Consider the following 13,128-nt stretch of genomic DNA (forward strand, 5'->3'; position numbering starts at 1 on the left):
TATAAAGGAATGGTCTTTGCTGGAACATTGTTGTGTTTGCCATCATCACTGGGAATGGGTTACGAATTAATGGATTCCTCTTTACCGAAGGATGGAAATGCCTGCTACAGATGAAACGTACATACAATCACTAAAAGCCACTGTTTACAGTAAAGGTATCATATAAATTCAATGTACAATCACAAATAAATGTTAAAGTCTTTTTGCTCCTAACCCGGTGCGAACGCAGCATCAGTCAAATGCCCGTACAGACACCTCACTCCGCCACAGGACTGAAGATATAGTACATAGGTTGGCTGAACGGAGAAGAAGAAGTGGAAAAAGTTCCCTGGATTTGTCCTGCATCTTGCCATCAAAAATCCTAAGAAAATTCAAAGTGACTCAGCTCAACCATGATGAGCAGACATTTTCCAAATCGTGCAAACCGACCCAATCATTTCCGACAACATACTTGAACATCAAGCAACACTATTGAACAGCGCTCACAATGGCCATCTCATCAGGAGAGATGCACCCATCTTAGCAGACTCTGCACGCTACCAGAGCATGGCTCCGTTAATTGGGTGCCTAGTTTATTTGCCATACCTCAGCGACTTTCTCAGCATCTGATGCCCTTTAATCATTTCAAAGTGATCCATTAGATCCAGGAATTTTCTACGTTAATCGAGCATGAGTCCGGGTCTGATCACAAAATAGGCTCCTGACTCAACTCTTAGAACGTCCCCTCGCATGATTTTCTTCAGTATACTGTCATCCATTCAAAAAGCAGTGGAATGGTAGAACGATTCAAATATTTTCTGTCATAATTTAGAGCCTTTGCAGCCTTTTGATTAAGGAGTTTACTTGAGCTGAGCTGAATCAGCTTTCTGTAGCCAGAGACATTTTACACACATCCATTCCATGCAACAGTGTATCTCATCAAGTTGTGCATACAGGCACCCATTTAAAATAGGGAGCAACATCAAGTTCCATGGTATCTTTTGGCACCATAGTGATGACATGTGACACACCGATAGAAGAAGAATTGGTCTTATTACCTGCTATTTACATTGTTAAAATCGCGCATAATGTTGGCGAAGGTTCGGCATTGTGGGGTTTTGTATCTGGCGCATAGGAAGGAGGAGTCAACAGGCCATCATGCCGTACCTCAAGTACCGAACCATTATGACGAGACAATGGCGGTAATGTCATCCATTGTCCTTGAAGTGCACTCGAAAGATGTTAATAGGGTCTCAAGAAGTTTATGTAGTGCAGCGCTGCATTGTGCGGCCTTCAGCAACGCTGGTATCACAAATACCTTTTTGGATGAATGCCTTTCATGGTACTATTCTGAATGCGTAATTTCACCATGCGAGAAATGAAAATGTCAACTCGAGTTGCCATTCGTCTCTTTCAATGTGTTCATTTATCAACTTGTCACACTTTTCTGATATTAGTATATTGGAGCTTTTTATATCACCATATTTATTCCCTTTATTGGGAGTAGTTGCTGATGTAGTAGGTCTACATGCATAATAATTAGCGATTTATTCAAGAATTGAATATGTGAGTGTTCAATCTTGTGCAAGTCTTATTGCATTTGAGTAATAAAAAGCACTTGAAGGTTCGTCAAGTTTTCAATAGATTCTGTACGGAAGTGTTTTAACACTCTCTGCACAGAAAAAAAGGTTCTTTTTATTTGAATCAAGGACTTTTCATTCAGTTATCAGCTTTGGTACTGTTCTGATTGTTAAAAATTCAGAGAAGTGATGAGAACAAACAATGTAAAGTGATATGTTAAATAAGTTTTATGGTAATTGAAGTTCAACGAAATTTATTATCTCCATGAAAACTGGAGAAAGTAGAATCCAAACCTTTGTGTTTCTGTGATTGCGAATGATGACTTTTGTTGAAATTCTAATTGGTAACATATATGCCTAAACTTGTAACTAATACAGTAAAAAATAGTAACTCTTGTTGACCTCAGTTAAGCACAAGCAGCGCAGGGAAAAACTTTTAAGTGAAGTAATAATGTTATGTTATGGAAAACCATAACTTTTAACATGTTGAATAACTGCAGAAAACTCAATAAACTTGCCAGCAACTGGGATATATGTTTCTATTGTTTGCCTTGTAATGAAATTTATGACACCCAATGATTTTCTATGGCAGTGATCTGTCATCTCAAAATCTATACCCCGAACAATAGTGATATTCAGGATTGCATGTCTGGATCCAATAAGTTTTTAACTTCACACCTCGAAACATGCAATCTCTGTTATTCTGCTGTACCCATCCGCACCTGGATGTGCTCGACACATATCAAGTTATATTTCTTGCACCGCGGAGATGATTTCTTCTTTCCCAGTTGATGCCACCGATTGAATTTAATACGAAAATGAAACTGATGTCATGCGAATAAGTAACTATTACAGCTGCAGTGTCACATTTGTGTTTTTTGTTGTCTTGATAGATTTTGTCATATTGCGGTGAAATGTAATTATGTCGTACAAGATTGGTTATGGGTGCTGTCAGGCAATATTTCATCCCTGGCAGGATGCTGGACTTATCAAATTATCTATTATGGTTGGCAACTCCCCTATGAATACCTGTGGTATTCTTGTATTTTTTTGTGCAAGTGATATATCAAGTTGTGGTTTCCCTATTTTGAGAGCATCGTTGGTGTTTGTTTTTTATTGCTTTCCATTATTTGTCATTGATGTGTCAATGATGGTTGCATTTTCATATGTACAGTTTATTCAAACCTCGGCATGGCTCTGCTATTGGTCTATAGAGATAGCCTCAGATTTGAAAAGTTTCTCAGAGCTTTCAAACATCTATCTTGTTTATTTTTATATGATTGAACATGAATTTGAAGCATGAGAAAAAAAATTCGCGGTGCAGGAGTTTTAATTACTGTATCAAAACAATTCACTCTCTGCTGATCAAATGTGAAATGTTTGATTGGAAAATCCATACTCTAATTGAAAATACATTGTCTGGAGCCAGGAGAGTACTGGCCAGAAATAGCCATCTCTGTTCATGGATCATGCCAATTTTCTGATGCTGGCCCTCAAAATAGAAAGTAAACTTAGTTTGCCAAAGTAGAAATGCCACTTTACAGTTAGTTTGAAAAGAAGTGTTTCTGAAAAGCCTATGACCTACTGAATAAAAGTTATGTGTTTCTCTCGATGTCCGTGGTGTACTTTATATTGTATAACGTGCCAACGTGACAAATTTCCTGTGCATCGTTTTTATTTTCTGCGTGTGCCGTCGCCAGTTGACGGTGCATTCAGTGAGTTTCCTGTCAATTTCCTGTGGTTTAGTTGATGATGAGGAACATGACCAAGCATTGCCGTAACCAATCAGTCAACAGGCTTTGCGCATTATCCCAAGTCATGGCTAGTTACCCGAGGCCCGGCGGTGACCAACCATTTATTAACACTTTAGGTCCTGAGACCCCTCTGAAACCTTCACTTCCAATGCATTGCTTGTACGTTATCCTCTTGAGATCATAACATTATTGTGGGAGTGAAAACATCTTTTTAGATTTAACTTTCTTCAAATTTCTATAAAACTTTATATCTGATAGAGAAAAAACACCATGTTGCTTGACAATGTGAAGAACATCAAGGCCAATGGCAGTGGTTTTGTAAAGTTTTTGTAAATTTCCAATTTAATCTGATTTCAAGTGAAAAATGAAATTACATTGGATTCGATTTAACTGACTATTCTGAGTTCTTAAAGTGCGCCATGAAAGTCAATAATTTCTACATTTGACTAAGTGTATTTTCCGGTTGTTTCATGAAGGATAAATTGAACCGCCTCTAGAATTATGCTTTGATTCAAACAAACATGCAATGTACAATTTGCTCTTTAGGAAATGTAGACAACAATAAATGAGGCAAGACAAGTTAAATCATCCGTTTCTGTTCAGTGGAACAATTTTGGTGGGTTTCATTTGCATTGGCCATTTTTGTTAATTCTCAAATATAATACTGCTGTGTCTGTGGAGTTGCATGATGTCAGCAATTTATGATTCAGCGAAAATATTTCTCAAAGATTATTCGAACCAACCATGCAAGTTGTTCCCTTTGGGTTTATAAAATTGCATGGTCAAAATGTGCTACTAACTGTGTTCCATGTTTCCGAGTTTGTCGATGACTTGCCAGTATTAATAACCTGGATGCTTCCATCTTGCCGACTCTTGTCACCTTCGACACGCAAACTGCTATGCTTGCATGTTTGTTTCTTAATTAATGCTTTATTTGTTCGCAATCACTGGGTGTATGGCTGGAGAAATTAGGGTATGAGAGTTGCATGCCACATGCGATTCGTGCCTTTTTTGAAACACCCTTGCATGAATTCATGTCACATAACAGTAAAATTTAGACGAATATAAATTGCGAGGTTGTGTGTTGTCAGACCAGCTATCATTCTGGGTCAGGCCGGTCTGTGAATGAAGACGTTCCGTGAAATCTGTAAACTGAGAATTTCGGAGTATTGGCTGACAGAACTGGGACCATGGTTTGAAAAGAGCATTCTTTGCTGGGCAATTTTGATGATGGGTAAAATGTTACCATGCCTGTCACTGGAGTAGACCCATAGAATTCAGTTGAGAATAGCTAGAGAATTGTCACAATGGTGTTTGTTCAGCCCCATTATCTAAGGGGGCATCAAGCAGTCTTCCCAAATTTGAACATTTTGTCGCTTGTCTGCTCGCTGAATGTGGAGCCATTTCGTTGTGAAAGACTCGCCATGAACTGCGCGTTCGAAAGCTGCTTTTCCAATATGGATATATCCCATTTTGAGACTGAGACAGAAGATGCAGAAAAGGATGATAAAAACAACACGATCTGATTTTAAAAGGATAAGACTGTTATCTCAATTTTAGGTATGTCCTCTTTTCTTTATGCTTGAAATTATTGCAACAAGAAAAAGTACACCTTCTCAAAAACTCCCGCTTCCTGGATCAAAGACAAGTTGAAGAATTAAAACAAAAGCCAGGGCAAAGCAGGACGTCATGCCCATCACTAGCTGGTGTTGTCCATCCATTGTCTGTCAAAATTTAACATGTTGTATGGCACTGAACAATCATATTTTGCGGCCTGACTTGAACATTCGAAAACAATCTTAAAGTAGGCAGGCCAAAACCTTTTATTTTCAATTCCCTGCTTGGAAATTGGTTGAAATAACAATCGTAGAACTAGACAGTTTTGGCCACCAATTTCAAAGTTCTTTGGGTGTTTTTTTCAAGAACATCAAACGTATTTCATGTGGTCCCATTTTCACGAGGTCCTTTTGATTTATACTTTCACATAGTGGTGCAATCACAACATGTTTCAACAGTTTCTGAGCCTCTTGGCATAAATATCATATTGGTTATGATAAAGAGCTTTCTGATCTTTTAAAGATACCTCAAGTATGGGTGTGTATTCCCACAGTCCTGCTCCAATTGCCTGTGGTGCTTTGAGGTTAACTGTTCAATTTTGCGTGCCCCTCACCAAAGTCAGAGTTAATTGAAGGAAAAGTAACACCCAGCCCTTGGGGCTGTGAACCCTGGCAAGCCCAACTTAATTGTAACTTTGGTTGAAATGGTTTCGAGGCACGACAACCGTGTTTTCCTCTCTCATTGAAATTTGCTCCTGGTTACCCTGCGAACTATGTTTTAGATTTTCCAGGCAATTGAGTAGAGTAGGATCGATGGGAGCGATGACTGTTACTGATGGTAAATATTTTCCAGGGTGACACAGAACTTTTTAGCTCACCTCTTAGCAGAGGTGAGCTTATCCCATACCGTGGCGTCCGTCGTCCGTCGTCGTCGTCGTCGTCGTCGTCGTCGTCGTCGTCGTCGTCGTCGTCGTCGTCCGTCGTCGTCCGTCGTCCGTTAGCAGGGCACGTTTCGTAACTGTTAGAGCTATTGAGTTGAAACTTGGTACACATGTACCCTTATGTAATGACACCTTGGAGACCAAGTTTCGGTCCGATTCGTTTCATGGTTTGGCCACCAGGGGGCCAAATGTTAAAAGTGAAAATATGCAATATCTCCCTTAATAGTAGTCGGGAAATTTTGAAAAAAATATGGTAGGTACTTCTAGCAAAGGTGCATCATATATCCTCCGGGTTTTTGATTTGACCTCCTTTTCAAGGTCACAGAGGTCAAATGGTGTAAATTGGCCGTTAGGATGTAACGATGGCACGTTTCTAAACTGCAATGACTATTGATACCAAATTTGGTACACATTTACCCCTTAGTCAGGTGATCTCAGGGACCGAAGTTTGGTCCAATATGATTCACCACTTGACCACCAGGGGGCAAAATCCAAAAACCTTAAAAATGTGATTATTCCTTAACTTCTTGCCCGATTGCCACCAATTTGATATCATGGGTACATCTAACCACCATACAGTATATGTCACACAGGTTTTTAATTTGACCTTCTTGTCAAGGTCACAGAGGTCAAATGGCGTAAATTCGCCGTCAGGCCGTAACTATGGCACGTTTCTTAACTGCAATGACTATTGATCACAAATTAAGTACACATGTACCCCTTGGTCAGGTGATCTCAGGTACCGAAGTTTGGTGCGATCTGATTTGCCGTTTGGCCTCCAGGGAGGGGGCCAAATCCTTAATTCTTCAAAATGCCATTATTTCTAGTAATGACTTGCCCGATTGGCACCAATTTTATATCATAGGTACATCTAATTCTAACAACCATTCAATGTGTCACCCGGGTCTTCTTTGATTTGACCTACTTTTCAAGGTCACAGAGGTCGAATGTTATGTAAATTGGCCATTTTGGGGAAATTGTAATTGCTTGGACCTACATCAAACCTAACACTACATGACACAATACCATGCTCTTTATCCATCTTTCCTCCACATGAGGTGAGCACAATGGCCCTGGCCATTTCATTTGTTCTACCGAGGATATGCAAAAGAAATTCTGACAGAACATGTTACAACTTATTGAGCTAGCTATCATTAGTAAACCTGTATGGTGTTCTGCATCAAATATAGGTTAATCCAAACTTGGTACCAGGAAAAAAAGTTAAACATGGAGGGAAAATTTAAACTGTGGTAAAAAAAGACTTAAGTTCCAAAACATGTAAAATGGCCGTTACACTATTGCATTAGTTAACTGTCTGTTACACACAATTAATTGCAAATCTGTTGCAGTCGTGTGTTGAATAACCAATAATCCTTTCAAAGATTATTGATGCCTTTCATCCTTTTATGACAAAAACCATATAACTATTCATGAACACAATGCGATTACAGCAAACGGGTAATGCGCATCAATAAATAGATTTACTACAGATAATTTTATGAAACATTCCTGTATTAGAATAGCATTACGTTATAAACCACAACATTTATGATGATAATCAAAAAGTAACATCAAGCTTCATGTGAAAGTATTGCAACTTATATATTCTGACTTATATGTCGGTTTTATGTGATCCACCTATTTTCAACTGTACTATTGGTGTTTGCAGAGAGTTTCCAGTGATCATTCCTTTAGTAAAATTTGAAATACATTTATTCCAGATTATTCTCTACAGTTGGTTGGCTAGACATCACAAATCTTTGGCAGCTCTTTTGCACCTAACAGTTCATCTTAGCAACCAAGATTGCAACATCCCTTCAACACCTGCAAGATTGGGGTTTTGGAGTTGCAAGCTAGCTGCTCACATATGGGATTCATGTCGAAAACTTCATTGGTGCAAGGTTTTTGAAATTTTAGCCGTCAGAAATATTGCACAGACTGGGTTAATATTGCACTGTAAGAAAATGGATGCTTTCTGCATGGGAGAAGATTATAAATGCATTTTGTTAGAATGATTTGAGTCCCGAAAGAGACACAGCAACTCAATGACGAGATATGCAAATAAATCAATTAATATCTGTCAAAATGATTGATTATTCTGCGGTAAACTGGTAAAATGTTCATCATCGCCTGGGCTAAATATGGCCATTATTGTTTCAAGAAAACCATCTGCTAAATCATTACAATTGCTAAGCTTCAAAGTGTAATGATGTGCCAAAAGCTTAAGTCATATTTGGGCAAGAGTTTGTTCAGTGAGTTATTAGTTTCTAGGAGATGTTGGACTGTTTCAAGAATTATTCACGAAGTTGGACTTGATCGAAGAACAATATATGGTTATTGCTGGAAGTTGGATAATTTAAAAAGCTTCAATGTGTAGTTTGATTGCCAAAATTGTTGAACTTTTTCATAAGTTCAAAATTCTGAAAAATTTTCAAAGCCAAAAGTTGTTTTGGGCTGATGATGTTTCTTCATTTTGAGCAGAAAAAAAACAAGTGAAAAAAATATTTGGACTTGAAATTTTTTTTCCAGGAGCCAGGAGCCTTGTAATGGTAATAAGAGAGGAAACCATTTGGGACAGGCGATTCTTGGTCGTCATAGCGGGGTGGTCACCGACCGGGGTTCCACTGTACTTAGTCAACATGACAACATAATGCTAAATGATACTTTCATCAATGTTTATAAATGAAATATTTCCCAATTTTATATAGAAATATCACAATATTTTGACAAACTGTGTGGTGCATCCAAACCTAGGTCGAAATGCCCAGCAGTAAAAAACACCCAACTTGAAACTATAAGCAATGTTAATACACAAATGTTATCAAGTTACATGATGAGATTATAGATACAACTTTTATATTTATTGTAGAGTTGTTCCCATCAAAAACTTGATTGAAGCCAATCAACAATATTTTGACACACTGCTGGTGCATCCGTAAGCCCGAACGGGAATAGCTAACAGCAAAACCACCCAACACGAATGAAAAGGCTACTCTCCACCCTCCGGCCCTGTTCTATCTGATATCTGATGCCCCATCCACAACCCTCTTTTTACAAGTTTGAGCCATGTGTCACCGCCCTGGGGCCTACGATGAAATCAATTTTCCATTCTCTCACAACTCACGGCCAATTGAGTTTTTTGTTGAAACCCTTTTAACATTAACGCAATTAGATTAAGGGTGACCCCAGCAATTGAAGCGATTGTTCTGTTCTCAACGGTGCCTTAGTTCACTCTATTAAATAGCAATGATGGGGATTTCGTGGGGGAGGGGGCCTCATGGACCACTTAAGACCATCTGACTGTGAAATATGCATTAATTTAGCTTGCTGTTCATTTACATTAACTTTGAATTATCCAACAATGCTACTCTCATTGGAGGTTGTGTTTCAACAGCATAACTCAACTTTAAAAAGTCAAATATTGAATGAACGAAACTAGTCTTTAAATGCAGAACTGCTGACGAAAATCTCTTACTGTATTATCAGCTTTTGTCCTGGAACAGTTTTAGGTATTTTACCCCCTCCCCAGACTCCCCCTATCAACTATTTACTAAGAAACACTCTGCACAATCAAAGAAATAGATAATGGTCTGATTAAATGCGACCAGTACCGATAATGACGGTGAAAATGATGTTGATGCATGCTGCGATGGTGAGGACATTGGTTGTTCTGATTGAGGTAGCATCATAAAATCTTTACTTTGTTTGGGGAGAGAAAGCCTGGATAAAAAGCAGCTGTGGGTGGGTGGATGGGTGGGCGGATGACGTGGAGATGTTAAGATGATTGGGAAAGAAATGCAGAGATTAGAAAGGTTTTTAGTGTTCTGTGTTGAAAATATAGCTCATAGTCACAGTTGCTTTTCACAGTTCGATTATTAACGAGAAGTCAATGAAATCTATGTAAATTTAGATTGGGCCGTTCCACATATCGATACACCCATTCTTTAATGAAATCAGCTAATACATGGTAGTCAATATCCTGCAACATAAACTTCCATCTCATTTCATACCAATATTTTAGTATTGACCTAACCGGAAAAGCTTTTCAACATAATCAAGAATGCTGTTCCAATTTCTTTTTCAAAAGCTGCCTGCAGGTCTAGAAATAGTGTTTTCTGTCCATGCTCATTGCTGTGGCGCAACCACAAGCTTCCACACCTCTTAAGCATTATGCATTGTGATTATGATAATTCAAGCAATAAGATTGAGAAATACGACCAATAGATTTCCAATGAAGAAATTGACTCATATCCTACTCAAACTGGGTATGCATTTCTTGTATCCAGTCATATTAAGTAAGCTAGAGGTATGCATACATTTTGTATAGGATACTGTACATCAATATACAGAGATATTGGGTCAAGGTATCATTTCTACTTCAGAAGAAATCGGATTGGTTTAGTGTTGGTCAGATTGGCTCATTGTGGGGACAATCGCGTTATGCTCTCATCTAAGAAGCTGCATTATTTATAAATCTTGTCTTGAGTTCGATATTTTGCACAATGCTTTTTGTTAAGGAGCTGGAGGTATATTCTTACAAGATTTCAATAACAATGATCTGTTTTCTGGCATTAGTTTGTGCTTTATAGGATTACCTTAATGGATTTGGGTTCATCTTCTGAATATTTTCACAACTATGTATGCAATTTGCGAAAATATCTTAATCTTTGAAAATTGCAATTTTCACGATTTTTATTTTGCCGAACTATAAAATGAGAAAGTTAATTTTTACTATTTTTTTGACATCAATTTATATTATTTGCAAAATCCACAAAACTAAAACTTGAAATGTATATAAGAAAGTGGATACACTATAAGCTAGCCAAGCACCACTTTCTTTGACACATATATTGTCTAGTTCAAAAAAGTTATGTAGAGATTGAAACATCTCCATTACTATAGCTCTTAGATTGACTGTAACTGCCACATAATCCTCCTTAGCATATTCCCTCTCAGTAATGAGTTTATCTCTCAATGACAATTTCCTCGTTCAGCTGGTGAAATCTGTAAGCCTTCCCCTAAGCACATAAAGTGATTTCTTACGATTACGACAAGGAGGACGACTGGCAACATATGCCGGGTAAGCGGTTTATGGAAGATTGACAAAATTGCAATGTATTAGATGCACTTGATCAGAAATTTGTTCAGATGACAGAAAAATTCATGTATGATAAGACTTATCTGCAAGTCAGTTGGATGATGATGAGGAGGAGGATGATAATGTGTAGCAGGAAGTTTGGATGTTGACACTGTGTTCAAATTCTGATATTATTATTTCCATTTTATGCAAATGGAACAAACTGTTCAGTCTATTTGGGAACAAGTGAGATTTATCAAGAATAGAAAAAAAAAATTCAAAAAAAATACTTGGCTGCTTTCAGTTTTAAGCAATCTGTTTTTTCCAAGCTACCCATGAGATTTACCCAAAGCCTTCTAATCATAAAGTAACTCTTAAAGGTTTGTCGTAAGCTTTAAATTGGTTGGATGTAATCAACTTGATCTCGTTACCAAATTGGAATTAAAGTTCAACAATTCAACTGGATAAGCTGCTTAGGAAGTTATCAGGAATTAGGTTGGCATTTTGAGACAAAAAATAGAGCGCATCTGATATAGTTTCTTTCACCCATGACACAGGGGAGAATAAATGCTTCTTTTAAGAAAAGGAATTCTTTCCTTTAAATTTAAACAATGAATTGAGGCTTTATTTCCTCATACACTTTGGAAATATAAATTAGACCTATATATTACAACTTACAAGTAAAAGATACTTTTGCGGGCATCATTCTATATCAGTGTACAGCACCTCAAATATTTCATTGTCTTTTTGCCCTAAGTGGCATTTCAGTTTATCACAAACTTGTGATTGTCAAAGTTTTACCCAGATGTGTCTTTCCCCTTACCAAAACAAAGTACACATTAGGATATTCAAGGTGTTGGAAAGCTACGAGGTACAATGCTACACAACATCGAGGGATGTTACACCTCTGTCGAAGATACGATTACTTAAATGTGCGTTCTATCTCAGCAGGGGTCTGCCACTAGGGTGGGTAATTAGAAAACTTAAATGAAGAATCGTCATGCTAATGAGTAAGGGATTCCTTCCTAACTATCTAATGACGCCTTCTGACAAATTTATGTGACTCATTTTCTTGTAGGTAAAAGTCCATTTGTTGGGTTGCTCCTCCATGTCTTTGTCAGTCGTTTTCTCTAACGTCTAAATTGAAACCACAACACTGAAATCTGCATGATAGTAACATATTTTTAGAGACGAGATACTTTCCACATATTTGTTTTAATTAAAATCCTTTTATGAGTGTACAATCACTGTCCTTTCATCCCAAATGTGTTAAAAGTAACATCATTTTTGACAACTCAAACTAACCAATTGTAATTAATTTCCACACCAGTAAAAAGCTCTGCAGTGAAGTTTACAAAATATGACAGCATGACAATCACTGCATAAACGATTAAATATCCTGTGATTTGCTAGCGAGGTTGGAGGATTTGTGCAAGGTTTAGCCATGATTAGCAACGCTATGTGTAATAATGTTGCACAGAGATTAGCTAGTCGGAGTCTGCGATTATTTGTATTGGGTGCTCGAGATTATTCACGTTGGGGCATTATGTTCTGCGATGACGGCACACTGCCTGTCCTCCCTCGATTAGGCAGAAAATGTCAATGGCCACATGTGAATAGGAGAGGGAGGGTCCTGGCTATTAGAAATCTCGATGAAAAGATCAATGTCATTGTGTCGTGGTGCCAGCCTGGCTGCGAGTTGCTATACTTGCCGATTATCCCAGCGAAGTCCACATTGTTCAATCAGTCCCCGTGACATATGTCTAGTTCCAACGAGTGGCGGAACTCAGCGAAATCAATTCTGCAATGGTGACTATGGCCCATATATTGCCAGGAGTCGGTGCAAACAGATTTCGTAGCTAAAGTCGTGAAATGTCCATCGTTGTAATCTAAGATTAGGTTATGCATATTTAATACCCAAACATATTACTTTAAGTCAATTTGATTAGGTTCTGCGGACATTGGCAGCAATTGGCTTGCATGTTAAGGTGAAATTACATTAATATTTCAAATCTCTAGAAATAAAAGTTGCTTTAATCAAGGTAGGCTTGGACACCTATTGTAGTCTTTATATTGCGTCGGGGTGTGTACTTGATACGTCCGATCATGTCTAGCACAAAATGACAGGATTTTTTGGTTGAGATTTGTCATGCAATTTAATGGAGTATTACTCATCTATCCAGTTTTTGGTTTGCTGCTGTCAGTTGCCTTTAATTCCAGTTACGTTTTACTTGAAAAATG

The 13,128-nt window shown here is 37.9% G+C and overlaps 1 protein-coding gene across 5 annotated transcripts in view; it reads left to right on the forward strand.

Moving 5' to 3' along the window:
• The window catches only part of LOC135488667 (hypoxia-inducible factor 1-alpha-like), a 70,885-nt gene that overhangs the window by 35,902 nt on the left and 21,855 nt on the right, over window positions 1-13,128 (forward strand). The window contains exon 1 of one of the 5 annotated variants that reach the window (XM_064773327.1): window positions 4,434-4,873. The exons of the other annotated variants lie outside the window; for them this stretch is intronic. The gene's annotated coding sequence lies outside the window, so the exon portion shown is untranslated. Of the gene's footprint in view, window positions 1-4,433; window positions 4,874-13,128 lie in introns of those variants that run through there. 5 annotated transcript variants of the gene reach the window in all.

The sequence above is a fragment of the Lineus longissimus genome, chromosome 5 (genome assembly GCF_910592395.1).
Source record: "Lineus longissimus chromosome 5, tnLinLong1.2, whole genome shotgun sequence".
In the NCBI taxonomy this organism is placed as follows: Eukaryota; Metazoa; Nemertea; class Pilidiophora; order Heteronemertea; family Lineidae; genus Lineus; species Lineus longissimus.